We start from the raw sequence: 27,005 nt of genomic DNA, 5'->3' as shown, positions 1-27,005 counted from the left end.
CCCAATCTGATGCTCTGTACATGCCTTCACCCTCTCAATCAATACCCTCCCATATAATTTACCAGGAATACTCAACAAACTTATACCTCTGTAATTTGAGCACTCACTCTTATCCCCTTTGCCTTTGTACAATGGCACTATGCACGCATTCCGCCAATCCTCAGGCACCTCACCATGAGTCATACATACATTAAATAACCTTACCAACCAGTCTACAATACAGTCACCCCCTTTTTTAATAAATTCCACTGCAATATCATCCAGACCTGCTGCCTTGCCGGCTTTCATCTTCCGCAAAGCTTTCACTACCTCTTCTCTGTTTACCAAATCATTTTCCCTAACCCTCTCACTTTGCACACCACCTCGACCAAAACACCCTATATCTGCCACTCTATCATCAAACACATTCAACCAACCTTCAAAATACTCACTCCATCTCCTTCTCACATCACCACTACTTGTTATCACCTCCCCATTTGTGCCCTTCACTGAAGTTCCCATTTGCTCCCTTGTCTTACGCACTTTATTTACCTCCTTCCAGAACATCTTTTTATTCTCCCTAAAATTTAATGATACTCTCTCACCCCAACTCTCATTTGCCCTTTTTTTCACCTCTTGCACCTTTCTCTTGACCTCCTGTCTCTTTCTTTTATACCTCTCCCACTCAATTGCATTTTTTCCCTGCAAAAATTGTCCAAATGCCTCTCTCTTCTCTTTCACTAATACTCTTACTTCTTCATCCCACCACTCACTACCCTTTCTAATCAACCCACCTCCCACTCTTCTCATGGCACAAGCATCTTTTGCGCAATCCATCACTGATTCTCTAAATACATCCCATTCCTCCCCCACTCCCCTTACTTCCATTGTTCTCACCTTTTTCCATTCTGTACTCAGTCTCTCCTGGTACTTCCTCACACAGGTCTCCTTCCCAAGCTCACTTACTCTCACCACCCTCTTCACCCCAACATTCACTCTTCTTTTCTGAAAACCCATACAAATCTTCACCTTAGCCTCCACAAGATAACGATCAGACATCCCTCCAGTTGCACCTCTCAGCACATTAACATCCAAAAGTCTCTCTTTCGCACGCCTGTCAATTAACACGTAATCCAATAACGCTCTCTGGCCATCTCTCCTACTTACATAAGTATACTTATGTATATCTCGCTTTTTAAACCAGGTATTCCCAATCATCAGTCCTTTTTCAGCACATAAATCTACAAGCTCTTCACCATTTCCATTTACAACACTGAACACCCCGTGCTGGATCTGAAGCATTATTATTCATAAGCATAAGAATACTCCATATTTTCTGCTCCATTATCACCTGGAAAAGGGCCCAATTGTTATTGAAAATTCTGCACTGATGACAGAACTGACAAATCTTAGAAGAAAGAGATGAACCTTCTTAATCCTTTGTAATGTTTGAGATGGTTCATCATATGACCTGAAATAAAAGGGAAACTTATGGCACATTTTGCCTGACTTGAGAAACCTGTACAATCTATAGCACTTGAAAAGCCTAAGATATGTAAAACTTCTGAGGCTTGTGTTGTTGCACTACTGATTAATGATAATAAATAAGGAGTGTACTTCCTCTTGACTAATTCTGATGACTGTCTTTCTAAAGATTTTGTTTATAATCTAATCATGGACAGTACAATCTTTATCAAGCAAAAGAAATGAAGTTCTCTATAACTTTTCAGAAACAGAATATCAGGATACTTTTGCCTCATTTATCTATTTCTTTTCTATTGGGCCTCTGCAAACACTGTGCTGGGTTGCTCTCTGCCAGTGGCATGTTAAGGGTGAGGCACTAAAGGCTAAGGTGCATCACTGGAGTTCACTAAAGATGGAGATTCTATCACAGTGGCCTACCCCTTCCAGTTAGAGAACAGGTATTTGAGATATAGACAGATATACGGACTCTTTTTCAGGACATGCTTCTACTGCTCCAATAAGCTCTCTTACTGATACACTATATAGGTCTTGTGTAGGAGCCACTTCACTAGTCTCATCTGGATGAACCAATTGCTGGGGTACTACTTGGCCAATCTGCAGAGAGGCTAGCAATTTTTCAATGGTCAAAGGGGTAAGCTGAAAATCATATAGTAAGCCAATCTGATTTCCACTTTATAAATTTATGTTGCCTTTGTAAGAAAGTTTTATGATGCATCTCCACGGCTTTTCGTCAAGCACACAAAATTACAGTTTGGACATGCAGAATGAAAATGCACAGGATGATTGATTAAAATGTGCATTTGGGTGAAATGGATAGGTACAAATATAGAAGGACAAAAGTATGATGGATGGGCAGTCAGGAGAGATATCTAAGTAAGTTTTAAAGGATGAATTTTCAGAAATGTGCCTAGATTATGGGAAAATGGGGAAGCTGAGCAGAAGCCACTGTAAAATTACATATATAGTGGGAGCTGGTTTATATAAAATGATTAACATGTAGAGTGACAGACAAAAATAGATAGATAAGAAAACAACTATTCTGTCTAAAATTCATAATATGATTGCTCACAGCTTGTGTATACAACAAGTACTGCCTTTCAGTCTGAATCTATAAGGAAGCAATGGACTACAATGAACTGTGACAATGGATATGAGTGTATTTTGCCAATTAACCTGTCAATTCATTCCAGCATTTCTAGAGGCAGAAGCAGGGGTTAAGCTTTAAATCTGTATGTGACTAGCAAAATACATGAGCAACTTCTTATTCATGGAAAATATTAAAAAAAAAAAAAGATAAAAAGCAGTGTGATACAATAGCCTTAACTGAAAGAAATACATGAGGAAGTTACTGTCATCAAACAGAAGGCTTTGTCTGGAGTGCAATGGAAATGATTCATGAAATGAGAAACAATGAGCTTTTGATAGTTCTCTTCTACTATACAAATTTGTTTACAAAAAACTTAAATATATAACAAATATGCATTCCAAATCTGAACCAAACTCAGTGGGATCACTAAGTTAGTGCTTTGCACAAATTACCACAGTAAATCTATAACCTTTTATATTATTTTTTTATTCTTATTTTGCTTTGTCGCTGTCTCCCGCGTTTGTGAGGTAGCGCAAGGAAACAGACGAAAGAAATGGCACAACCCACCCCCATACACAATGTACACACACACATGCCCATACACGCAAATATACATACCTATACATCTCAATGTACACATATATATACACACACAGACACATACATATATACCCATGCACACAATTCACACTGCCTGCCCCTATTCATTCCCATCGCCACCTCGCCACACATGGAATACCATCCCCCTCCCCCCTCATGTGTGCGAGGTAGCACTAGGAAAAGACAACAAAGGCCCCATTCGTTCACACTCAGTCTCCAGCTGTCTCGCAATAATGCCCGAAACCACAGCTCCCTTTCCACATCCAGGCCCCACACAACTTTCCATGGTTTACCCCAGATGCTTCACATGCCCTGATTCAATCCACTGACAGCACGTCAACCCCGGTATACCACATCAATCCAATTCACTCTATTCCTTGCCCTCCTTTCACCCTCCTGCATGTTCAGGCCCCGATCACACAAAATCTTTTTCACTCCATCTTTCCACCTCCAATTTGGTCTCCCACTTCTCCTCGTTCGTTCCATCTCCAACACATATATCCTCTTGGTCAATCTTTCCTCACTCATTCTCTCCATGTGCCCAAACCATTTCAAAACACCCTCTTCTGCTCTCTCAACCACGCTCTTTTTATTTCCACACATCTCTCTTACCCTTACGTTACTTACTCGATCAAACCACCTCACACCACACATTGTCCTCAAACATCTCATTTCCAGCACATCCACCCTCCTGCGCACAACTCTATTCATAGCCCACGCGTCGGGGGTAAACCATGGAAAGCTGTGTGGGGCCTGGATGTGGAAAGGGAGCTGTGGTTTAGGGCATTATTGCATGACAGCTAGAGAATGAGTGTGAACGAATGAGGCCTTTGTTGTCTTTTCCTAGCACACATGAGGGGGGAGGGGGATGGTATTCCACGTGTGGCGAGGTGGCGATGGGAATGAATAAAGGCAGACAGTGTGAATTGTGTGCATGGGTATATATGTATGTGTCTGTGTGTGTATATATATGTGTACATTGAGATGTATAGGTATGTATATTTGCGTGTGTGGACGTGTGTGTATATACATGTGTATGGGGGTGGGTTGGGCCATTTCTTTCGTCTGTTTCCTTGCGCTACTTCGCAAACGTGGGAGACAGCGACAAAGCAAAATATATGAAATAAATAAAAATAAATATATTTTTTTTTTTTTTTTTTTTTTTTTTTTTTATACTTTGTCGCTGTCTCCCGCGTCTGCGAGGTAGCGCAAGGAAACAGACGAAAGAAATGGCCCAACCCCCCCCCCCCCCCCCATACACATGTACATACACATGTCCACACACGTGTATACATACCTACACAGGTATATATATATATATATATATATATATATATATATATATATATATATGTGTGTGTGTGTGTGTGTGTGTGTGTGTGTGTGTGTGTATCAGTATTCTATCATTCACAACATATTAAATGACTTAACTTCCTACTTGATGTGGTTCAGACAAATGGAACATACATAACTATATCCAACTTGATGACAGACCTTTCATGGAAGCACAATGGGCTAGGGTATAACCTAAGGCATTGGTCTTGAATTATCTCATGTCTTTTCAGTAAAGCCTTTAAATTTACTGCCAGCTGTTACCCCAAATGGACCGATTCAGTTTCTAGGAAAATACATATTAGAATATTATATGAAATCTTTCAATAGAACACTTTTTAAATAAAAACAATATATAATTACCAAGTGATACTCTAAGTATTGGTTTTTATGTTACATCTCACAGACTGTTACACTATCAACTGCATAAGAGATTTCTGCTTCACTTATTTGTAATACAGACAACCTCGACACACTTATCATTCACTATATAATAGTATCACATCACCACATTAAGATGCTAAAATGATTACTACAATAAACCCACTTTCAGCAAATCCAGAAAAGATAATAGCCTTAATATCTAAAAGATCGAAATACACACTCACCATCATGGTAATATCTTTATGCATATGCAGTACCTAACAACTTACAAAAAACAAACAAACAAAAAAAAAGATGCAGACCAGGGGTCTGTGTAAAAAGTGAGGCCAAACTAAATAAGGACAGAAGATTTTGGGTAAGAAAAAATCTGGGTGAGAGGTGGAAAACACCTAATGGCTAATCTCTCCTTTCTGGTTCACAGTGCAAACACATGTGGTAGTGCATTACATTCAAGAAAAATTCTAATCAATCTCATAAGAAAGAAATAAAACAACAGACCACTGTAAAAAGATAAGGAAGAGAACATATCAGAACATTGTATAACAATACAAGACTGTCAGCCTTGTTCTCCATACCATCTGTATACATAATCTTGTGTTACTTTTGTGAAGAGGAAACTCGTAAGTACCTATTTACACATTTATATATACAGAAACTATATCATATAATAATTTCTAAAGAATATACCGATATTAGGTAGGTTACATCTAAATACTTCATCATTAGATCATAACATCATAATTACTTTTCTTTTCTATAAAAAAAGTATACCTTTATGGATTTTGTTAAACAGACCCATTTGTACACAGAAGACTCGTGGGCTATGTTCATGAGACATTCTATTTACAAAACTAACATATTACTGTTCATGTACATTAACATGCTTTTCCTTATCTATAACTGTTCTTACAATTTTTATGAAACTAACATTTAGCAGAAAATAATGCACATGAAAAGAGCAAAACAAAAACAATCCATAGTGAAGGTATTGATGTGGTTGGCGGACACATTACATATCATAAATGTTTTCTCAATGTTTGACCTAACTTCCTGTGTCATATAAAACTTCCTGATTCTTGATATGCCTTCTCTGAAGACTTAATCTTAAAAAATTACAGCCCCTCTTTACCAATTTCATAATGATTCTCATAATGGTGTCAGCAGAAACAAATTCAACCATGTACAAAAATACATATAGAAATAAAAAAAATCCTATAACATAAATAATGAGAAAAGTTTTATACTTTTTCTGTGCACTGAATATCATTTTGATATTCCTTAGAATTACATGAACAAATGAATAAAGAATAAAACCAATGCAAAACAGACAACATTATGTAGTGTTTACACACAATTACACAAAAGAAAATTACCTACATACGTGGAACATAAAATTATTTACAACATTTATAAAAAATAAAAATTCTAAAGTTCAAATTCTAATCAATGACAATTACTAAACTATAAATACGATTACCTGTGACTGCCAAAAACAACTCATACATTTCAATTTCTTTTTAATCACGACCACTCTTATGGGGTTTTGAGACTGATGGCACTGATGCTTCTTGAATGTCTTGTCCTGATATAATTTTGGACTAAAATCCATTGGGTAACTCAGTTAAACACTTTATAGAAGAAGCACTGCAAATTATGATCATATCTCATTCAGCTTATGATTACATGAACAAAGACCCACCATGCTGTCAAAGCCTACCAATTGATGGCAGAGCATTCTAGTCTCGAACTAAAATGGTTAGGAATATAACTGTGATTAGCTGCTTGAGCAATATGCAGAGGGAGCTCTCCACTTAGCAAGTTCCATTCCTTAAAGTTCTTTTGTAACATACAGTATCACAAAACCTGAAATAATTCATTGTCAGCTTTTACAGTTTCCTCTCTTAGGTTGCTCCATGTATCCATGACTGTTGCAGAGGTATTTCTTACGAGCATTTGTAATTTGCTTTTCATTAGTTTCCTATGATGTCCTCTTGTTAACCTGACTTTTCTTATTGCAAAAACTGCTCCATGTTTACCTCATCAATCTATAACTAAACTTCTATGATGTAATTTTTCTTTCCCTCCTTTCTTCCAAACTGGATTCCATGGCCACTAACCTCTCCGTGAAGATCAGCTATCTTACTTTTGAAACCAGGACATGTGAAGCATCTGGGGTACTGATTCAATCCACTGACAGCACGTCAACCCCGGTATACCACATCGATCCAATTCACTCTATTCCTTGTACGCCTTTCATCCTCCTGCATGTTCAGGACCCGATCACTCAAAATCTTTTTCACTCCATCTTTCCACCTCCAATTTGGTCTCCCACTTCTCCTTGTTCCCTCCACCTCCGACACATACATCCTCTTGGTCAATCTTTCCTCACCCATTCTCTCCATGTGCCCAAACCATTTCAAAACACCCTCTTCTGCTCTCTCAACCACGCTCTTTTTATTTCCACACATCTCTCTTACCCTTACGTTACTTACTCGATCAAACCACCTCACACCACACATTGTCCTCAAACATCTCATTTCCAGCACATCCACCCTCCTGCGCACAACTCTATCCATAGCTCAAACCTCGCAACCATACAACATTGTTGGAACCACTATTCCTTCAAACATACCCATTTTTGCTTTCTGAGATAATGTTCTCGACTTCCAAACATTCTTCAAGGCTCCCAGGATTTTCGCCCCCTCCCCCACCCTATGATTCACTTCTGCTTCCATGGTTCCATCCGCTGCCAGATCCACTCCCAGATATCTAAAACACTTTACTTCCTCCAGTTTTTCTCCATTCAAACTTACCTCCCAATTGACTTGACCCTCAACCCTACTGTACCTAATAACCTTGCTCTTATTCACATTTACTCAACTTTCTTCTTTCACACACTTTAACCAACTCAGTCACCAGCGCTGTATATATATATATATATATATATATATATATATATATGGAGAAAAACTGGAGGAAGTAAAGTGTTTTAGATATCTGGGAGTGGATCTGGCAGCGGATGGAACCATGGAAGCGGAAGTGGATCATAGGGTGGGGGAGGGGGCGAAAATCCTGGGAGCCTTGAAGAATGTGTGGAAGTCGAGAACATTATCTCGGAAAGCAAAAATGGGTATGTTTGAAGGAATAGTGGTTCCAACAATGTTGTATGGTTGCGAGGCGTGGGCTATGGATAGAGTTGTGCGCAGGAGGGTGGATGTGCTGGAAATGAGATGTTTGAGGACAATGTGTGGTGTGAGGTGGTTTGATCGAGTAAGTAACGTAAGGGTAAGAGAGATGTGTGGAAATAAAAAGAGCGTGGTTGAGAGAGCAGAATAAATGGTTTTTGAAATGGTTTGGGCACATGGAGAGAATGAGTGAGGAAAGATTGACCAAGAGGATATATGTGTCGGAGGTGGAGGGAACGAGGAGAAGTGGGAGACCAAATTGGAGGTGGAAAGATGGAGTGAAAAAGATTTTGTGTGATCGGGGCCTGAACATGCAGGAGGGTGAAAGGAGGGCAAGGAATAGAGTGAATTGGATCGATGTGGTATACCGGGGTTGACGTGCTGTCAGTGGATTGAATCAGGGCATGTGAAGCGTCTGGGGTAAACCATGGAAAGCTGTGTAGGTATGTATATTTGCGTGTGTGGATGTATGTATATACATGTGTATGGGGGTGGGTTGGGCCATTTCTTTCGTCTGTTTCCTTGCGCTACCTCGCAAACGCGGGAGACAGCGACAAAGCAAAAAAAAAAATATATATATATGTATATATGTATATATTTTTTTTTATATGTATATATATATATATATATATATATATATATATATATATATATATATATATATATATATATATATGTATATATATGAGAGAGAGGGGGGAGGGGGATGGTATTCCATGTGTGGCGAGGTGGCGATGGGAATGAATAAAGGCAGACAGTGTGAATTGTGTGCATGGGTATATATGTATGTGTCTGTGTGTGTATATATATGTGCACATTGAGATGTATAGGTATGTATATTTGCGTGTGTGGACGTGTGTGTATATACATGTGTATGGGGGTGGGTTGGGCCATTTCTTTTGTCTGTTTCCTTGTGCTACCTTGCAAACGCGGGAGACAGCGACAAAGCAAAATAAATAAATATAATAAATATATATATATATATATATATATTTTTTTTTTATTTATATTTATTTTGCTTTGTCGCTGTCTCCCGCGCCTGCGAGGTAGCGCAAAGAATCAGACGAAAGAAATGGCCCAACCCACCCCCACACACATGCACGCACACACACATCTACACACGCAAACATACACAACCACACATCCCAACGTACACACATATATACACACACAGACACACACATATACACACATGCACACAATTCACACTATCTGCCCCTACTCACCCCCATCGCCACCACGCCACACACGGAATAACATCCCCCTCCCCCCTCATGTGCGCGAGGCAGCGCCAGGAAAAGACAACAAAGGCCCCATTCGTTCACACTCAGTCTCCAGCTATCATGCAATAATGCCTGAAACCACAGCTCCTTTTCCACATTCAGGCCCCACAAAACTTTCCATGGTTTACCCCAGACGCTTCACATGCCCTGGTTCAATCCATTGACAGCACATCGACCCTGGTATACCACATCGTTCCAATTCACTCTATTCCTTGCATGCCTTTCACCCTCCTGCATGTTCAGGCCCCTATCACTCAAAATCTTTTTCACTCCATCTTTCCACCTCCAATTTGGTCTCCCACTTCTCGTTCCCTCCACCTCTGATGCATATATCCTCTTTGTCAATCTTTCCTCACTCATTCTCTCCATGTGACCAAACCATTTCAAAACACCGATACATATATATATTATATCTATCTTATTATACTTAGTAGATGTCTCTCGCATTAGCAAGGTAGCGCAAGGAAACAGACGAAAGAATGGTCCAACCCACCCACGTACACATGTACATACATAAATGCCCTCACACACACACATATACATACCTATACATTTCAATGTATACATACATATACATACAAAGACATAAACATATATACACATGTACATATTCATACTTGCTGCCTTCATTCATTCCTGTCGCCACCCTGCCACAAATGAAAAACAACACCCCTCCTCCCCTCCACGCACGCGAGGTAGCACTAGGAGAAGACAAGAAAGGCCACATTCGTTCACACTCAGTCTCTAGATGTCATGTGTGGTTTCAGAAGCAGTACAGGATGTGTGGATCAAGTGTTTGTTTAGAATATATGTGAGAAATACTTAAAAAACAGATGTATATCTATGTAGCATTTATGGATCTGGAGAAGGCATATGATAGAGCTGATGGAGATGCTTTGTGGTAGGTATTAATAGTATATGGTGTTGGAGGTAAGTTGCTAGAAGCAGTGAAAAGTTTTTATCAAGGATGTACGGCATGTGTGTGGGTAGGAAGAGAGGAAAGAGACTGGTTCCTAGTGAATGTTGGTTTGTAGCAGGGGTGTGTGATGTCTCCATGGCTGTTTAATCTATTTATGGATGGGGTGGTTATGGAGGTGAATGCAAGTTTTGGAGAGAGGGGCAAGTATGCAGTCTGTTGGGGATGAGAGGGCTATGGAGTGGGTCAGTTGTTGTTTGCTGATGATACAGCGCTGGTGGCTGATTTGGGTGAGAAATTGCAGAAGTTGGTGACTAAATGTGAATAAGAGCAAGGTTGTTAGTTTCAGTAGGGTTGAGGGACAAGTTAATTGGGAGGTAAGTTTGAATGGAGAAAAACTGGAGGAAGTGAAATGTTTCAGATATATGGGAGTGGATTTAGCAGCTGATGGAACCATGGAAGCGGAGGTGAGTCACAGGGTGGGGAACAGGGTGAAGGTTCTGAGAGCGAGAGCGTTGAAGAATGTGTGGAAGGCGAGAACGTTATCTCAGAAAGCAAAAATGGGTTTGCTTGAAGGAATAGCGGTTCCAACAATGTTAGAAGGGTTCGAGGAATATGCTATAGATAGGGTTGTGCGAAGGAGGGTGGATGTGTTGGAAATAAGATGTTTGAGGACTATATGTGGTGTAAGATGGTTTGGTCAAGTAAGTAATGAAAGGATAAAAGAGATGTGTGGTACTAAAAAGAGTGTGGTTGAGAGAGCAGAAGAGGGTGTTTTGAAATGGTTTGGTTGCATGGAGAGAATAAGTGAGGAAAGATTGACAGAGAATATGTGTCAGAGGTGGAGGGAACGAGGAGAAGTGGGAGGCCAAACTGGAGGTGGAAGGATGGAGTGAAAAAGAATTTGAGCAATCGGAGCCTGAACATACAGGAGGGAGAAAAGCATGAAATGAATAGAGTGAATTGGAACGGTGTGGTATACTGGGGTCGACGTGCTGTCAATGGATTGAACCAGGGCATGTGAAGCGTCTGGGGTAAACCATGGAAAGTTTTCTGAGGTGCGGATGTGGAAAGGGAGCTGTGTTTCAGTGCATTATACATGACAGCTAGAGACTGAGTGTGAAAGAATGTGGCCTCTGTTGTCTTTTCCTAGCGCTACCTCACGAGTGCTCGGGGGAAGGGGGGGTGCCATTTCATGTGTGGTGGGGTGGCAACAGGGATGGATGAAGGCATCAAGTATGAGCATGTACATGTGTATATATGTATGTATGTGTATGTATATGTATGTATATGTTGAAATGTATAGGTATGTATATGTGTGTGTGTGTGTGTGTGGGCGTTTATGTATATATATATGTGTATGTGGGTAGGTTGGGCCATTCTTTCACCTGTTTCCTTGCGCTTCCTTGCTAATGTGGGAGACAGCAACTAAGTATAATAAAAAAAAAACATTTCATTTATTATACTGCATTAGTGAGGTAGTGCAAGGAAACAGACGAAAAAATGGCCCAACCCAACCACATACACATGCATATACATAAAGCCCACACACGCACATATACATACCTATACATTTCAACGTATACATACATATAAACACACACATACATATATACGTATATACACATGTACATATTCATACTTGCTGCCTTCATTCATTCCCATCGCCACCCTGCCAAACATGAAACAGCACCACCCATCCCCACACACATGCGTGAGGTAGCGCCAGGAAAAGACAACAATGGCCACATTCATTTAGACTCGGTCTATAGCAGCCATGTGTATAGCAAAGCCACACCTACCTTTCCACATCCAGGCCCCACAAAACTTTCCATGGTTTACTCAAGATGCTTCACATGCCCTGGTTCAATCCATTGACAGCACGTTGATCCCAGCATACCACATTATTCCAATTCACTCTATTCCTTGCACGCCTTTCACCCTCCTGTATGTTCAGGCCCCGATCGCTCAAAATCTTTTTCACCCCATCCTTCCACCTCTAATTTGGTCTCCCACTTCTCCTCGTTCCCTCCACCTCTGACACATATATCCTTTTTGTCAATCTTTATCACAATAATTTTATTCTCCTCTAGACCTCCTTCAGTAGATCCATGTGTCCCGTCAAAAGAGGTCACCAGACAGAAGCTGAATACTCTTCAGTGGGTCTATTGAAGACAATAATATTTTTCTAGATACTGAATGCTGTATGCTGTTTTTGTATTATTTTTTTATTTATTATACTTTGTTACCATCTCCCGCGTTAGCGAGGTAGCGCAAGGAAACAGACGAGAGAATGGCCCAACCCACCCACATACACATGTATATACATACATGTCCACACACGCATATATACATACCTATACCTCTCAACATATATTATATACACACACAGACATATACACATATACACATGTACACAATTCATACTGTCTGCCCTTATTCATTCCCATCGCCACCTCGCCACACATAAAATAACCCCCCTCCCCCCACATGTAAGCGAGGTAGCGCTAGGAAAAGACAACAAAGGCCACATTCATTCACACTCAGTCTCTAGCTGTCATGTATAATGCATCGAAACCACAGCTCCCTTTCCACATCCAGGCCCCACAAAACTTTCCAAGGTTTACCTCAGATGCTTCACATGCCCTGGTTCAATCCATTGACAGCACGTCAACCCCGGTATACCACATCATTCAATTTCACTCTATTCCTTGCACGCCTTTCACCCTCCTGTATGTTTAGGCCCCGATCGCTCAAAATCTTTTTCACTCCATCTTTCCACCTCCAATTTGGTCTCCCACTTCTCGTTCCCTCCACCTCTGACACATATATCCTCTTGGTCAATCTTTCCTCACTCATTCTCTCCATGTGACCAAACCACTTCAAAACACCCTCTTCTGCTCTCTCAACCACACTCTTTTTATTACCACACATCTCTCTTACCCTTTCATTGCTCACTCGATCAAATCACCTCACACCACATATTGTCCTCAAACATTTCATTTCCAGCATATCCACCCTCCTCCGCACCACTCTATCTATGGCCCAAGCCTCGCAACCATATAACATTGATGATACCACTATTCCTTCAAACATACCCATTTTTGCTTTCCAAGATAATGTTCTTGACTTCCACACATTCTTCAAGGCTCCCAGAACTTTCGCCCCTTCCCTCACCCTATGATTCACTTCCGCTTCCATGGTTCCATCCGCTGCCAAATCCACCCCAGATACCTAAAACACTTCACTTCCTCCAGCTTTTCTCCATTCAAACTTACCTCCCAACTGACTTGTCACTCAACCCTACTGTACCTAATAACCTTGCCCTTATTCACATTTACTCTCGGCTTTCTTCTTTCACACGCTTTACCAAACTCGGTCACCAGCTTCTGCAGTTTCTCACCCGAATCAGCCACTAGCTATGTATCATCAGTGAACAACTGACTCACTTCCCAAGCTCTCTCATCCACAACAGACTGCATACTCACCCCTCTTTCCAAAACTCTTGCATTCACCTCCCTAACAACCCTGTTTTTGTATTTGAAGATAAATCTGGCATTAAATACTGATATATTCTGCTTCAGCAATCCCAATTTATTTTCTACAAGATTATAGTCTTATAAGAATTTCCTTTCACCATTTCCCAACCCATTCAACTTGCATTTGGTTGGCTTGAGATTCATCAGCCAGGTACCACAATACAGATTCTACAATATTGGGAGATTCATAACCAACCTTACAATTTTAGTTCTATCCTGTCTAACAAGATTTATATCTACCTCGTATTGGGACATCAGGCAACATGAGACCTTAACTGATATATAAAAAAGGGTTATCCAGACGGTAATCAGGGCAATATAAAAAAACTTTACTTCTCTTTGTTTAAGCTTAAGAATTTTTTCTGGATAGCACAGTCATATGTAAGAAATGCTATTAAAAATCAGATGGCACATAAACCCTATTTTTTACAATCAATCTATGTAAAACTCATACTGACAGACTAAAACTTTTAGACATTTCATATTTTGACTGTGACCACCAATTATAGGTTTCAGGTGTATTGGTTGATTACATTCCATACAAGGTCATGCTAGCTTAATGACTGACAGTCACAGGCATTATGCAAAAGTCTTAAAAGTTTTAGCCATTATGAAAAATGACTGGTTACACAAAATGACTGAAACAAATAGAGGATGCTGGCCACTAACTTATCCTGTCTTAGCCAAAGTCCTTCAGTAGTAGAAAGTTCATTAAAGGAAAACATCACACTCTTAATACCCCTAACACAACACTATAGAAGAACATGAAAGGTAGCTGTAGAGGAAAGATATATCAAACAAAACTTGCCTCTTTAATACAGGACTTTCTAGAAAAAAATTGGAGGCATCAACAGATTCACCCTCTTACACAGCCTGCATTAGGGAGCCTCCCATACTTTTGTGGTTGGACAAGAGCTTTCTGGCACCATTAGGACAATTAGATCCAGTGTAAGGTGCTGCCATCTGATAGTAGGCTATCATTACATGGCATATCTATATATGTAAACTTTCTACGTTTGTAAAGCCAATCAATAAAGGGACACCATACTCTTATTTTTTTGGGCTACCACATATTCAACTTTCAAAGTTATGTTGTAATGAGACATTCAAAGAGCAGCAGGGCACTCAGATATCTAATAAACTTATATAATGTGTGATATTTGATAACTGCATAGTTCACTCTACATTCTATACATTGTTTCAATGTCAGTCACGAGACGGGTAATCTTTATCATTGTGATCAACTTATAAACGAGTCATTTGACAACATAAGGTGAATTATGAACTAGGACACACATCTGGAATCTAATCAATAAACCTGTAGCCCTACTAATGGAAATAAGGTCACATCACAATAAATACAAATTTTGTAAGTTTGAACATAAATAATCCCTCTCCAAAATTATGTGCAGTGTATAACACAAAGGATAAGAGACTGAAATAATTGAGGAGTATTCTACACACGCCCTCCTGCTTTCAGTAAGAAAAATTTAAGCTCTTGTGCTGTTGAATGAACATCTGATAATGCTAATCATGAGCCTGAGAATGTCTCCACAAAGATACTGCTTTGGCTACAATGAGTGAGGCTTGTGTATGTCATATGACAACTGGTTGATTTAGTGTTTACTGTGGAGAGAAAGGCCTTCTCTCATATGATGCAGTTTCATGCCATCAAGGGAGAAAATTATGTACTATGTACATCTGGGGAGGGGGAGATGGGGTGCAGGGGTGCTGTTAACAACACATGGTAGAGTCCAGTGAAGTGATTGGTTCTTTGCCTTTTGTTTTGAATTTAACTGTCTATATTGAGTTCTGTAATGTAAATGTTCCATGAGTTCAGCGCCAAAAACAAAGATGCAAAAAGGAGCAGAAACAAAAAGCTTATCTAATTGGACATCAGTAAGAAATATGTGTTAATTATGGGAAGAATACTAGCTATTGTGCATACCCTTTTATCTAAAAATGAATGATACAGTTTCTTCAAATGAAGATGACTTCATGATGGAGAAAAAAGAGAACCACAACAAGTGGAAGTAATATACAAGAAGGATTTAGTGATAAACAAGAGCCTAGCTATGAGGCATTTCACATCAGGTATTGTATGTGTTCTCCTTAGAAAGGTTAAGATCATGTACTAAATCCCATACCCAATACATTTTGTTTCAGAACAGGGATTTCTCCACAAATATGCAAATCAAAGATACAAATATGAAAAAACTGTTGTAAAGAGTGATGAAACATTCCTAGTCACTCACCCAAAATCTGATTCCCAAATGTGGAAGCCTGAGGATGAAAATGCCAAAAAGTCATACTTTTCCCTTAATTTCAGCAGATTTATGATATTGAGAGAAGAGAACTGGGACTAGGGAGACAATGAATATTCCTCATGGAAGACCATATCATGCAATACTTCAATTTTTATAAAATGGTATTTGCATGTGAGTGATAAGCAGAAAAAGCATGATACAGAAAGCTTAGATACTTAATTAAATTCAAATTTGTTTCTGACTATAAGAAACCTGTATTCATTAGCAAACTGTATCACACATGGAAAGTATGCCTGGACTGAACAGGGTGGTCTATATCCAGTATCAATCTATCACATATTCCTTCACATATGATTAAAATATGGCCTTATGGACTCTTATTACTGGCAAAGGCAAGATTTTTCAAAGGGGAGTTCTAATGACCAAATCAGCAGCATTTTAGTCAGACTGGAAAATATGTGAGGGGAGGAAAAGTCTCAATAGGTAGGGTGCCAGCCGTCATGCTCACCCACCTTCTACAAAATATCTTAAAAGGAAAAATGTGAAAGAAATGTGTGCAATTAGATTTGGACTCACCATAAGATAATTTCTATTTTGAGGGAGAGGGAGCAGGCCCACTTCCTCCTGCACCTTTGGACTCTATATGTATATAAAAAGTAATAATCTCTACCAACTGGATGTTATACTCTTGAAATGAACAAAGTTCTTTTCCTGAAAACAGCAACTGGAGGAATTATCAGCCAAACAGGTGTGACACTGAGGGGGTTAAATGGAACATCAGAGATGGAAAACTATAACAGTACATGAACACTCTACTTTATTAGAAATCATTAGTATCCTTGATGAGTTGGAATTAATGAATTTTTATCAAACCATCTCATTCACTCTAAAGACTAACATAATAATCATTTATACACATTTTCTTCATATCATGTGGACTGCCTGCAGAATATGTGCCACTGCAAAAAGGGAAGTTGTATCTTGCATTTGCCTCCTTTTCTCCCCATTGTTTTGGGTTTGTATTTAAGTGTGGTTCTAATTACCATTCTGCATCAATTTAAAACAAAACAAGCTAATGCACCCATTTCTTATACATCTACTTATTCTTTCTTCTGTAATTTTCCTATTGATCTTTCCCTTGCCTTTTTGACTTGGTGGGGCTTTCTACATCTTTCTCTTTAGGCTAATGTCCTTTGCACTGGCTCCCACTTTTGCTTGGTTACACTTCTAAGCTGAGAATTGTTAGATCAACCAGTCTTGGGACTTGATAAACTACTCTCATCAACCATGCATAAAGCACAGTCAATTACACTCAACTAATCCTGCCTAGCCACAGATATGAGCCTGTTTTTCAAAAAGTGTAAACACACAGCATTATCTCTACTACACAGCCTCATCAGAGTATAATAATAATGCTCAAGCCAGCAAAAGGGTTACTGCTTCTGCCTCATTATCATCAATCAATTATCATTTCAAGCTGGTACCAGAAAAATAATCATGAAAGCTGCCGGCTTGTCCTGAATCCTTGTTTTCTTGGTTTATTGACAGCCTTCTGGAGAAGGCAGCCTCAAACCCCGAGCAGTGAATTAAACTTAAATCTAATCCTGCTATATAAACATAGTAATATGCTTCCTAAGTGGCTGACATGGTACACTTCAAGGAAATAAGCAAGGAAATAACACTCATAATAATAACAAACCTAACAATGGAAAAAAGTGAGTTTGCAAGGGAGGAAAGGATTCAAGGAAGGAGTGATGAGCCCATTCCAATGACTGCAATGAAATCTAAGATCAGAACATTAGCTGACTGATACGTCCTACAGAGATGGATTGTGAATAAAATGTAGGACTAAGATAACTGAAACTTTCAAAAAATAAAGATAACACGTGATCTAAAGAGACATGAACTTAGGGGGATATGATATAACATAAAAGTCCGAGCGTCATGCAGAAAATCAGTCATGAAGCATGAAAGACTTTCTTCTGTACTCGACATAGACAAACATTGGTCCTTTGACCTGTGCTGTAATAAAGCAGTAGAGACTCCATATATAACTGACTGGTCATCTTCCCAACAACCAGCCACCATGAGTTCACAGATCTTGCTATGAAATTATCTTTATTCATTAATCCAACCACACCCTACCTTGGCTAACAGTACAACCCCCTCCTTAAAGTGGTACAGCAGCACACTAGTCTGGTTGACTTCAGTAAGCTCTCTCCTCCAAGGTGGTAGGGTGCTTAGTTGCAAGTAGTGGACCAGTTGGATCCTCTGTTTAGCTTGTTTATACAAGTTAACAAATGAGTAACAAGGTCTAAGAGTCAGATACTGCATATCTGCAGTCTAAATATTGTTCAAAACTTCAGACACATTTCTCTTTAAATGACATTGAGATCAAGGGGGAAAACTATGTAACAGTCTTCAATTGGGGGAAAAATCCACTTGTTTTACCACTGTTCAAGCATTGATGTTCTTAAAATCACACTATCTATCAATCATTTTCACTCCTATCTACATGGGATGGATCAAGTGCATAAAGATATGCAACTTTTGTGGGAACGAATTTTTGAGAACTGGGGTATACCCAAAGCTGGCATAAAGCAGAGGTGCCCAATTCCTTGATACCTGCCACCCATACATAACACATGAGCTAAACATATACAGACCTTTGTCCATACACTTAAAAAAATGCAGGTATAAAAAGAGTTCCCTGAAAAATATGAGTCGTGCTCAATGAAGGAGTGGACAAAATAGTTCTAAACTGAACAATTCAATATACGAACCCATCTTTTGTAAAACTAGGGATAATTCTTCAAGTGCATTACTAAATTTGATGCTTCCATCTCATGCAACTTCATATATCATGTTGCTTGATTGCTATTTTATCTTAAAATGTTTCATGGGCAGAACACCCTGCCTAAGGGTTGCAGGGTTACAGAATCACACACCAATTGTGAAGACTATCCAGCAGAACTTCATCCAATAATTCACTAGGAGTCTATACACAAACCTGTAATGTGATACATATTAAGAACATTTAGTTCTATACAATGCCAAGCATAAAGCCAATTCACACAAAATTTTCATATATCAATTTGGTTCTCATTTTCATTTTCTTTAACATACAACATTTAAAATATGTTCTGGAAGGAGGTAAATAAAGTGCGTAAGACAAGGGAGCAAATGGGAACTTCAGTGAAGGGCGCAAATGGGGAGGTGATAACAAGTAGTGGTGATGTGAGAAGGAGATGGAGTGAGTATTTTGAAGGTTTGTTGAATGTGTTTGATGATAAGAGTGGCAGATATAGGGTGTTTTGGGAGAGGTGGTGTGCAAAGTGAGAGGGTTAGGGAAATTGATTTGGTAAACAGAGAAGAGGTAGTGAAAGCTTTGCGGAAGATGAAAGCCGGCAAGGCAGCAGGTTTGGATGGTATTGCAGTGGAATTTATTAAAAAAGGGGGTGACTGTATTGTTGACTGGTTGGTAAGGTTATTTAATGTATGTATGACTCATGGTGAGGTGCCTGAGGATTGGCGGAATGCGTGCATAGTGCCATTGTACAAAGGCAAAGGGGATAAGAGTGAGTGCTCAAATTACAGAGGTATAAGTTTGTTGAGTATTCCTGGTAAATTATATGGGAGGGTATTGATTGAGAGGGTGAAGGCATGTACAGAGCATCAGATTGGGGAAGAGCAGTGTGGTTTCAGAAGTGGTAGAGGATGTGTGGATCAGGTGTTTGCTTTGAAGAATGTATGTGAGAAATACTTAGAAAAGCAAATGGATTTGTATGTAGCATTTATGGATCTGGAGAAGGCATATGATACAGTTGATAGAGATACTCTGTGGAAGGTATTAAGAATATATGGTGTGGGTGGCAAGTTGTTAGAAGCAGTGAAAAGTTTTTATCGAGGATGTAAGGCATGTGTATGTGTAGGAAGAGAGGAAAGTGATTGGTTCTCAGTGAATGTAGGTTTGCGGCAGGGGTGTGTGATGTCTCCATGGTTGTTTAATTTGTTTATGGATGGGGTTGTTAGGGAGGTAAATGCAAGAGTTTTGGAAAGAGGGGCAAGTATGAAGTCTGTTGGGGATGAGAGAGCTTGGGAAGTGAGTCAGTTGTTGTTCGCTGATGATACAGCGCTGGTGGCTGATTCATGTGAGAAACTGCAGAAGCTGGTGACTGAGTTTGGTAAAGTGTGTGAAAGAAGAAAGTTAAGAGTAAATGTGAATAAAAGCAAGGTTATTAGGTACAGTAGGGTTGAGGGTCAAGTCAATTGGGAGGTGAGTTTGATTGGAGAAAAACTGGAGGAAGTGAAGTGTTTTAGATATCTGGGAGTGGATCTGGCAGCGGATGGAACCATGGAAGCGGAAGTGGATCATAGGGTGGGGGAGGGGGCGAAAATTCTGGGGGCCTTGAAGAATGTGTGGAAGTCGAGAACATTATCTCGGAAAGCAAAAATGGGTATGTTTGAAGGAATAGTGGTTCCTACAATGTTGTATGGTTGCGAGGCGTGGGCTATGGATAGAGTTGTGCGCAGGAGGATGGATGTGCTGGAAATGAGATGTTTGAGGACAATGTGTGGTGTGAAGTGGTTTGATCGAGTGAGTAACGTAAGGGTAAGAGAGATGTGTGGAAATAAAAAGAGCGTGGTTGAGAGAGCAGAAGAGGGTGTTTTGAAGTGGTTTGGGCACATGGAGAGAATGAGTGAGGAAAGATTGACCAAGAGGATATATGTGTCGGAGGTGGAGGGAACGAGGAGAAGAGGGAGACCAAATTGGAGGTGGAAAGATGGAGTGAAAAAGATTTTGTGTGATCGGGGCCTGAACATGCAGGAGGGTGAAAGGAGGGCAAGAAATAGAGTGAATTGGAGCGATGTGGTATACCGGGGTTGACGTGCTGTCAGTGGATTGAATCAAGGCATGTGAAGCGTCTGGGGTAAACCATGGAAAGCTGTGTAAGTATGTATAGTTGCGTGTGTGGACGTATGTATATACATGTGTATGGGGGGGGGTTGGGCCATTTCTTTCATCTGTTTCCTTGCGCTACCTCGCAAACGCAGGAGACAGCGACAAAGTATAATAAAAAAAAAAATATAATTTAAAATATGATAAAGAGTTAGAGAGAAGCATGGTATTTTGTACAGTCTGATCATGAAGGCTTCCCAAGGATTGCTGCAATGGTCTGGGCTTCTAGAGAGGATAAGTGAAGAAACCATGATCAAAAGGACCAACATCAAAAGTGGAGAGACCAGAGGACGAAGACGGAAGGATAGAGAGAACAATGCTTTGGGGAACTGAAGCCTGAACACTGAGGAGGGTTAGAGGCAGGCATGGATAGAACAAACTGAACAAACATATCAATGTGCTTTATGGTGGGTTATGTGGGATAAGCCTGAACATTTAGATAAGTCAAGGCATACTATGAATAGTTTGAGAGCTTGGCTGTGGTTAGCAGATTCTGGTTTCATTCCACTATATGCACATGACAACTAAAGAGTAGATGTTTGCAAATGAAGTCACTGTCTCATAGTTCCTGATGTAACTTCGCTATGTGCAGGAGATGCAATTAGGTATAATAAATAAAAACACACACACACACACACAAACTTATATATCTTTTTCATACTTTATTGCAAGGTAGTGCCAGAAACAAAAAGAAAGGACACATCAGTTCATATCCACTCTATAGCTCTCATGTATAATGCATCAAAACCACAACTCCCTATCCACGACTAGACCACAAAGACCTTTCCATGGTTTGAGTGTTTCAAATGCCCTGGTTCAGTCCACTGACAGCACTTCAACCCCAGTTTACCACATTGTTCCAATTCACTCTATTCTGTGCATGTCTTTCACCCTCCTGCACATTCAGGCTCTGATAGCTCAAAATCTTTTCACTCATCCTTTCACCTCCAATTCAGTTTCCCTGTTCTCCTTGTTTCCTCAACTTCTAACACATATATCCTTTCCTCACTCATTCTCTCCATATCTCCAAACCATTTCAGAACACCTTCAAAGAGATTAGACAAGTATACATATGTGTTAGCAGCTTTGATGCATGAGACCAGGTTATAGTGATGGGGGATTTGAATGCAAAGGTGAGTAATGTGGTAGTTGAGGGTATAATTGGTGTACATGGGGTGTTCAAGTGTTCTAAATGGAAATGGTGAAGAGCTTGTAGATTTGTGTGCTGGAAAAGCACTGATAATTGGGAATACCTAGTTTAAAAATAGATGTACACATGTATACGTATGTAAGTAGGAGTGATGGCCAGAGAGCATTACTGGGTTACGTGTTAATTGATAGGCGTATGAAAGAGAGACTTTTGGATGTAAATGTGCTGAGAGGGGATGTCTGATCATTATCTTGTGGAGGCGAAGGTGAAGATTTGTAGAGGGTTTTCATAAAAGAGGAGAGAATGTTGGGGTGAAGAGAGTGGTGAGAGTAAGTGAGCTTGGAAAGGAGACTTATTTCAGGAAGTACCAGGAGAGATTTAGTGCAGAATGGCAAAAGGTGAAAGCAAATGATGTAAGGAGAGTGGGGGAGAAATGGGATGTATTTAGGGAAGCAGTGATGGCTTGCACAAAAGATACTTGTGGCATGAAAAAAGTAGGAGGTGGGCAGATTAGAAAAAGTAGTGAGTGGTGGGATGAAGTAAGATTGTTAGTGAAAGGGAAGAGAGAGGCGTTTGGACGATTTTTGCAGGCAAGTAGTGCGAATGACTAAGAGACGTATAAAAGAAAGTGGCAGGAGGTCAAGAGAAAGGTGCAAAAGGTGAAAAAGAGGGTAAATGAGAGTTGGGATGAAAAAGTATCATTAAATTTTAGGGAGAATAAAAAGATGTTTTGGAAGGAGGTAATTAAAGTGCACAAGACATGAGAACAAATGGGAACATCGGTGAAGGGAGCTAATGGGGAAGTAATAACAAGTAGTGCTTAGTGAAGTGAGGAAATGGAGTGAGTATTTTGAAGGTTTGTTGAATGTGTTTGATGATAGAGTGGCAGATAAAGGGTGTTTTGGTTGAGGTAGTGGGTGCAGAGGGTCAGGGAGAATGGTTTGGTAAACAGAGAAGAGGTAGTGAAAGCTTTGCGGAAGATGAAAGCCGGCAAGGCAGCAGGTTTGGATGGTATTGCAGTGGAATTTATTAAAAAAGGGGGTGACTGTATTGTTGACTGGTTGGTAAGGTTATTTAATGTATGTATGACTCATGGTGAGGTGCCTGAGGATTGGCGGAATGCGTGCATAGTGCCATTGTACAAAGGCAAAGGGGATAAGAGTGAGTGCTCAAATTACAGAGGTATAAGTTTGTTGAGTATTCCTGGTAAATTATATGGGAGGGTATTGATTGAGAGGGTGAAGGCATGTACAGAGCATCAGATTGGGGAAGAGCAGTGTGGTTTCAGAAGTGGTAGAGGATGTGTGGATCAGGTGTTTGCTTTGAAGAATGTATGTGAGAAATACTTAGAAAAGCAAATGGATTTGTATGTAGCATTTATGGATCTGGAGAAGGCATATGATACAGTTGATAGAGATGCTCTGTGGAAGGTATTAAGAATATATGGTGTGGGTGGCAAGTTGTTAGAAGCAGTGAAAAGTTTTTATCGAGGATGTAAGGCATGTGTATGTGTAGGAAGAGAGGAAAGTGATTGGTTCTCAGTGAATGTAGGTTTGCGGCAGGGGTGTGTGATGTCTCCATGGTTGTTTAATTTGTTTATGGATGGGGTTGTTAGGGAGGTAAATGCAAGAGTTTTGGAAAGAGGGGCAAGTATGAAGTCTGTTGGGGATGAGAGAGCTTGGGAAGTGAGTCAGTTGTTGTTCGCTGATGATACAGCGCTGGTGGCTGATTCATGTGAGAAACTGCAGAAGCTGGTGACTGAGTTTGGTAAAGTGTGTGAAAGAAGAAAGTTAAGAGTAAATGTGAATAAAAGCAAGGTTATTAGGTACAGTAGGGTTGAGGGTCAAGTCAATTGGGAGGTGAGTTTGATTGGAGAAAAACTGGAGGAAGTGAAGTGTTTTAGATATCTGGGAGTGGATCTGGCAGCGGATGGAACCATGGAAGCGGAAGTGGATCATAGGGTGGGGGAGGGGGCGAAAATTCTGGGGGCCTTGAAGAATGTGTGGAAGTCGAGAACATTATCTCGGAAAGCAAAAATGGGTATGTTTGAAGGAATAGTGGTTCCTACAATGTTGTATGGTTGCGAGGCGTGGGCTATGGATAGAGTTGTGCGCAGGAGGATGGATGTGCTGGAAATGAGATGTTTGAGGACAATGTGTGGTGTGAAGTGGTTTGATCGAGTGAGTAACGTAAGGGTAAGAGAGATGTGTGGAAATAAAAAGAGCGTGGTTGAGAGAGCAGAAGAGGGTGTTTTGAAGTGGTTTGGGCACATGGAGAGAATGAGTGAGGAAAGATTGACCAAGAGGATATATGTGTCGGAGGTGGAGGGAACGAGGAGAAGAGGGAGACCAAATTGGAGGTGGAAAGATGGAGTGAAAAAGATTTTGTGTGATCGGGGCCTGAACATGCAGGAGGGTGAAAGGAGGGCAAGAAATAGAGTGAATTGGAGCGATGTGGTATACCGGGGTTGACGTGCTGTCAGTGGATTGAATCAAGGCATGTGAAGCGTCTGGGGTAAACCATGGAAAGCTGTGTAAGTATGTATAGTTGCGTGTGTGGACGTATGTATATACATGTGTATGGGGGGGGGTTGGGCCATTTCTTTCATCTGTTTCCTTGCGCTACCTCGCAAACGCAGGAGACAGCGACAAAGTATAATAAAAAAAAAAATATAATTTAAAATATGATAAAGAGTTAGAGAGAAGCATGGTATTTTGTACAGTCTGATCATGAAGGCTTCCCAAGGATTGCTGCAATGGTCTGGGCTTCTAGAGAGGATAAGTGAAGAAACCATGATCAAAAGGACCAACATCAAAAGTGGAGAGACCAGAGGACGAAGACGGAAGGATAGAGAGAACAATGCTTTGGGGAACTGAAGCCTGAACACTGAGGAGGGTTAGAGGCAGGCATGGATAGAACAAACTGAACAAACATATCAATGTGCTTTATGGTGGGTTATGTGGGATAAGCCTGAACATTTAGATAAGTCAAGGCATACTATGAATAGTTTGAGAGCTTGGCTGTGGTTAGCAGATTCTGGTTTCATTCCACTATATGCACATGACAACTAAAGAGTAGATGTTTGCAAATGAAGTCACTGTCTCATAGTTCCTGATGTAACTTCGCTATGTGCAGGAGATGCAATTAGGTATAATAAATAAAAACACACACACACACACACAAACTTATATATCTTTTTCATACTTTATTGCAAGGTAGTGCCAGAAACAAAAAGAAAGGACACATCAGTTCATATCCACTCTATAGCTCTCATGTATAATGCATCAAAACCACAACTCCCTATCCACGACTAGACCACAAAGACCTTTCCATGGTTTGAGTGTTTCAAATGCCCTGGTTCAGTCCACTGACAGCACTTCAACCCCAGTTTACCACATTGTTCCAATTCACTCTATTCTGTGCATGTCTTTCACCCTCCTGCACATTCAGGCTCTGATAGCTCAAAATCTTTTCACTCATCCTTTCACCTCCAATTCAGTTTCCCTGTTCTCCTTGTTTCCTCAACTTCTAACACATATATCCTTTCCTCACTCATTCTCTCCATATCTCCAAACCATTTCAGAACACCTTCAAAGAGATTAGACAAGTATACATATGTGTTAGCAGCTTTGATGCATGAGACCAGGTTATAGTGATGGGGGATTTGAATGCAAAGGTGAGTAATGTGGTAGTTGAGGGTATAATTGGTGTACATGGGGTGTTCAAGTGTTCTAAATGGAAATGGTGAAGAGCTTGTAGATTTGTGTGCTGGAAAAGCACTGATAATTGGGAATACCTAGTTTAAAAATAGATGTACACATGTATACGTATGTAAGTAGGAGTGATGGCCAGAGAGCATTACTGGGTTACGTGTTAATTGATAGGCGTATGAAAGAGAGACTTTTGGATGTAAATGTGCTGAGAGGGGATGTCTGATCATTATCTTGTGGAGGCGAAGGTGAAGATTTGTAGAGGGTTTTCATAAAAGAGGAGAGAATGTTGGGGTGAAGAGAGTGGTGAGAGTAAGTGAGCTTGGAAAGGAGACTTATTTCAGGAAGTACCAGGAGAGATTTAGTGCAGAATGGCAAAAGGTGAAAGCAAATGATGTAAGGAGAGTGGGGGAGAAATGGGATGTATTTAGGGAAGCAGTGATGGCTTGCACAAAAGATACTTGTGGCATGAAAAAAGTAGGAGGTGGGCAGATTAGAAAAAGTAGTGAGTGGTGGGATGAAGTAAGATTGTTAGTGAAAGGGAAGAGAGAGGCGTTTGGACGATTTTTGCAGGCAAGTAGTGCGAATGACTAAGAGACGTATAAAAGAAAGTGGCAGGAGGTCAAGAGAAAGGTGCAAAAGGTGAAAAAGAGGGTAAATGAGAGTTGGGATGAAAAAGTATCATTAAATTTTAGGGAGAATAAAAAGATGTTTTGGAAGGAGGTAATTAAAGTGCACAAGACATGAGAACAAATGGGAACATCGGTGAAGGGAGCTAATGGGGAAGTAATAACAAGTAGTGCTTAGTGAAGTGAGGAAATGGAGTGAGTATTTTGAAGGTTTGTTGAATGTGTTTGATGATAGAGTGGCAGATAAAGGGTGTTTTGGTTGAGGTAGTGGGTGCAGAGGGTCAGGGAGAATGGTTTGGTAAACAGAGCTGAGGTAGAGAAAGCTTTACGGAAGATGAAAGCCAGCAAGGCGGCAAGTTTGGATTGTACTGCAGTGGAATGAATTAGAAAAAAAAAAGGGGGGAGACTGTGTTGTTGATGTGTTGGTAAGGATATTCAATGTATGTACGGTTCATGGTGAAGTGCCTGTGGATTGGTGGAATGCATGCATAGTACCATT

General features: G+C 40.2%; 1 protein-coding gene across 3 annotated transcripts in view; it reads right to left on the bottom strand.

The window, feature by feature from the left end:
- Positions 1–9,073: 9,073 nt before the first annotated feature.
- Positions 9,074–27,005, bottom strand: part of LOC139746207 (cyclin-G-associated kinase-like) — a 329,022-nt gene continuing 311,090 nt past the window's right edge. For all 3 annotated transcript variants that reach the window (XM_071657155.1, XM_071657166.1, XM_071657174.1), the window contains one exon: positions 9,074–19,067. The gene's annotated coding sequence lies outside the window, so the exon portion shown is untranslated. The remainder of the gene's footprint in view (positions 19,068–27,005) is intronic.

This window comes from Panulirus ornatus, chromosome 4 (assembly GCF_036320965.1).
Source record: "Panulirus ornatus isolate Po-2019 chromosome 4, ASM3632096v1, whole genome shotgun sequence".
Lineage (NCBI taxonomy): Eukaryota > Metazoa > Arthropoda > Malacostraca > Decapoda > Palinuridae > Panulirus > Panulirus ornatus.
Note: the sequence above shows the minus strand (reverse complement) of the source record. Positions and strands in the feature narration are given on the sequence as shown.